The sequence below is a fragment of the Heptranchias perlo genome, chromosome 29 (assembly GCF_035084215.1).
Source record: "Heptranchias perlo isolate sHepPer1 chromosome 29, sHepPer1.hap1, whole genome shotgun sequence".
Classification (NCBI taxonomy): Eukaryota; Metazoa; Chordata; class Chondrichthyes; order Hexanchiformes; family Hexanchidae; genus Heptranchias; species Heptranchias perlo.
The window spans coordinates 30,688,137-30,692,433 of record NC_090353.1 but is presented as its reverse complement, the minus strand read 5'-3'; positions in this window follow the sequence as shown (position 1 = coordinate 30,692,433).

Genomic DNA, 4,297 nt, shown 5'->3' with positions numbered 1-4,297 from the left:
GACCTAGTTGTATTTATTATGTGACAACGTCAATCTTTAGGGTTAGGACACTTAATTTGTCTGAAAACCAGGCTTTGGAGCTACTTATCAGTCAACCAGAAGTATTTTCCAATGTGAATTTCACCTCCAAAATGGAGGTAAGGTATATACAAGGCTAAAAATTAGGAGAGGATATGGAATAGTTTGATTAGGCAGAGGATGTTAGTTAGACGTTAGGGGAAAGTAAGGTTAAATTATGAAAATTAGAAGATAGAGAGGGAATAAGGAAAGAAATAGGAGTAAATGGAACATGGAGTTGGCATAAGTAAAATGATTCAATTCTTTTAATTTAATATTATTAACATGTACTGGTTTAATATTACAGTAAGTGCTGATATCCAAGGTGCTTTATTACTATAATATTAAGGTTTGTTTTAACGTCGTGGCTGTGATCCAAAAAATAAAAAAATAGAGACTGTCTCATGTAGCTCGTGCATGCCAGCAATTTAAGGGTCAAAGGGCAGCCACCACGGGCAAAGCAGCCATGGAGTCTGCTGTCATTTTTACGATGACTGTATTTTTTGATGAGCTGTCTGAGGGGATTAAAGGATTTATTAAGTGATTAATGCTGATTAATTTATTCAGGCAGCTAAAGATAGGACAAATCACCACTAGGCTACGTATTTCAATGCAGAGTGTTGAGAATTTCTGTGGGGTGAGGGAGAGTGGTGGGGGGGGGGGAGGGGGAGGGGGAGGGGGAGGGTGAGAAAGGGGCAGCTGTGCCTATTCCTTTTGGATTGCCTAACGAATAATAGGTTCAATCTGCGGTCTGTGGTGAATTAGACGATCTGAGACAGCATTAGGTGTGCTGCAATTAGTCTCAATGCCCTTGACTAGGATATGAGGAGAGAGCAGCCATGGTTCCCACTTCCGATGATTATCTAATGACTCCTTCTAGAAAGGGGCGTGTACGTGGACATTTTCTGAGGGCACAATTGGGCTCCCACAGTCGAATAGCCTGCCGACGCTCACTGTCTAAGCTCATACAAGACTGGCCAGAGAACTGCCAGTGGCCCTTGGTCTATACCCTGCTTGAACCAGGATAGGAAGAAAGGAAATTCAAGGAGACAAAAAATAGTTCACTTAGGGGAATACTTGCATGCTAGGTTGTTGTTATATTTCACAACTGGTGTGAGGTTGATAGGTACAGAGTGTGATTCTCAGCTGGCAAGACCCAAATTGTATTTTCTGGCTGTGAATTAGCCACCAGGGGAAAGCTCTACACATCTGTGCTCGCACGCATGTGCAGAGCTCTGCTTGTTGACCAATAATTTTTTTTGAGAGTAGTACTGGTCTTTTTAATTTCTCATAAGACTCTGCTTAAGTTTAGTAAGTGCCCTGAAAGTCCAACAGACCTCTATGACCATTTTTCAAACTTGGTGTCAAGCCTAAGCAATGCTTCCTTGAGAGAGGTCTCATACCGCTGTATTCCTCACTCCAGAGTTTACATTGGCACCTGTTGATGCAAAAGCAACAGTATAATTGGCCCCTAAATTTCAGACCAGTTGTGTTTATCCGAGGTGCCATAATCATGCATAGAAGTAAAATATAAAGAAAGAACTTGCAATTATATAGCGCCCTTTTGGATTACTGTTTGAAATGTAGTCACTGTTGTAATAAGAACATAAGAACATAAGAAATAGGAGCAGGACTAGGCCAATCGGCCCCTCGAGCCTGCTCCGCCATTCAATAAGATCATGGCTGATCTGATCCTAACCTCAAATCTAAATTCATGTCCAATTTCCTGCCCGCTCCCCGTAACCCCCAATTCCCTTTACTTCTAGGAAACTATCTATTTCTGTTTTAAATTTATTTAATGATGTAGCTTCCACAGCTTCCTGGGGCAGCAAATTCCACAGACCTACTACCCTCTGAGTGAAGAAGTTTCTCCTCATTTCAGTTTTGAAAGAGCAGCCCCTTATTCTAAGATTATGCCCCCTAGTTCTAGTTTCACCCATCCTTGGGAACATCCTTACCGCATCCACCCAATCAAGCCCCTTCACAATCTTATATGTTTCAATAAGATCGCCTCTCATTCTTCTGAACTCCAATGAGTAGAGTCCCAATCTACTCAACCTCTCCTCATATGTCCGCCCCCTCATCCCCGAGATTAACTGAGTGAACCTTCTAATGTAGGAAACGTGACAGCCAATTCACGCACAGTAAGGCCCCACAAGCAGCAATGAGAGTAATCTATTTTAGTGATGTTGGTTGAGTGATAAATATTGGCCAGGACACCTCTCTGCTCTTCTTCAAATGGTCCCATAGCAGACAGGACCTCGGTTTAACCTCTCATCTAAAAGACAGCAGCTCCAACAGTGCAGCACTCCCTCAGTACTGCATTAAAATGTCAGCCTAGATTACGTACTCAAGTGGGACTTGAACCTGTGACCTTCTTGACTCTGTAGCTACCATTGAGCCAAAGCCAGCACTTAAACCACGACCTACACCGTCTTATGACAAATTGTGCCGAAAGTACATTGAGATGAATAGGAAATAATTTGAGTTCTTGACATTCTCTGGTGACTTGATTTACATTATTATTATAATATAATTGTCGTGTAATTCCTCATGAATCTTCCCCAAGAAAGAGGAGCAGCCTCCTTTTCCACGCTTGGACGATGAAGATTGTTTTAAAATTATTGGTGATCATAACGCTGAGTAGCTCCGGTGGTGAAGCAATAAAATTCTCATCCTCAGTGCTTAAAGGATTCAAAGCATGGGAAGGCTGGTTTTACTCTGTGCTGTAAATTGGAGAATTTTCTGAATGATGAGAAACAAGGAACTGTAAAGGAGCAAAGAGATTTGGGAGTCCAAGTACACAAATCATTTAAAGCCAGTAGACAGGTACAAAATACAACCAAAAAAGCTAATGGAATGTTGGCCTTTATCTCAAGGGGCTGGAATACAAAGGGGAGGAAGTTATGCTTCAGTTATACAGAGCTTTGGTCAGACCCCCATCTGGAGTATTACGTTCAGATTTGGGCACTGCACCTCAGGAAGGATATATTAGCCTTGGAGGGAATGCAGTGCAGATTCAACTGGAATGATACCAGGGCTTAGAGGGCTAAATTATGAGGACAGCTTGCATAAACTTGGCTTGTACTCCCTTGAGTTTAGAAGATTGAGGGGCGATCTGATTGAGGGGTTTAAAATGTTAACATGATTGGATAGGAAAGGTACAGAGAAACTATTTCCTCTGATGAAGGAATCAAGAACGAGGGGACATAATCTTAAAATTAGAGCTGGGCCATTTAGGAGGGAAATCAGGAAGCATTTTTTCACACAAAGGGTAGTGGAAATCTGAAATTCTCTCCCCAAAAGGCCGTGGATGCTGGGGGACAATTGGAACTTTCAAGACTGAGACCGCTAGATTTTTGTTAGGTAAGGGTATGAAGAAAAATAAGCCAAGGCGGGTGAATAGAGTTGAGGTGCAGATCAGCTATGATCTAGTTGAATGGCAGAGCAGGCTTGAGGGGCTGAATGGCCCACTCCTGTAGGATGGGACTGCCTGCTTTCAGCTATCTGTTGGTAAGGGGGATCCAGTTATGGTAAACTGGGGCAGTTCTATAATGCAGCACGATGGGTGGGGGAGGACTGTTTACTTGCCTAAGTCTACCTTGTATATTCCTTTTGTGGGGCATGTCAACTCTTGTGTTAATATAATAAAATGCTGGAACTATACAACATGTCCATCAGCATCGGTAAAGAGAAAAGACGGGTTAAAGTTTCGACAGACCCTTCATCAGAAGTGACGAAGGAACCACAGAAGGCCGCTGGCATTTTCATGCATCTATTTCAATTTGCTGTTATTTCCGTTTTCCTGTTAGTGCACGATGATCGTCAGGAAACATTCCCCGACATTTTGCTTTAAAGAGACACCAGGGTTTTTCAGAGCTCCATTAGTTCCAGTTAATGTGCTGGATACTGGTTAAATCCCCTGGGTTCCAGTTGTTCCTCACCAAGTTTCGAGTCTAACCAGTTTATGATCTGTTTTAATAGCCAAGACACAGAAACTAGCCCAGGTTTGCTGGTTTAAAAAATACACTATTTTTATGTTTTAGTTTACATTTTTCACACTAAATATGAAAAGGTATATTTAGCAATTTAACTCCAAATGTCCCCAATAAAGGATGTACACAGCACTTTTATGACAAAAACTTGTTGGGCCTTGAAATAATGACTTGTGAGCATTAGCCTTGAACAAGTTACTCCGCTATTTAAAGGGAGGCTTCAACCCTCAGACGCATTTTCCAGT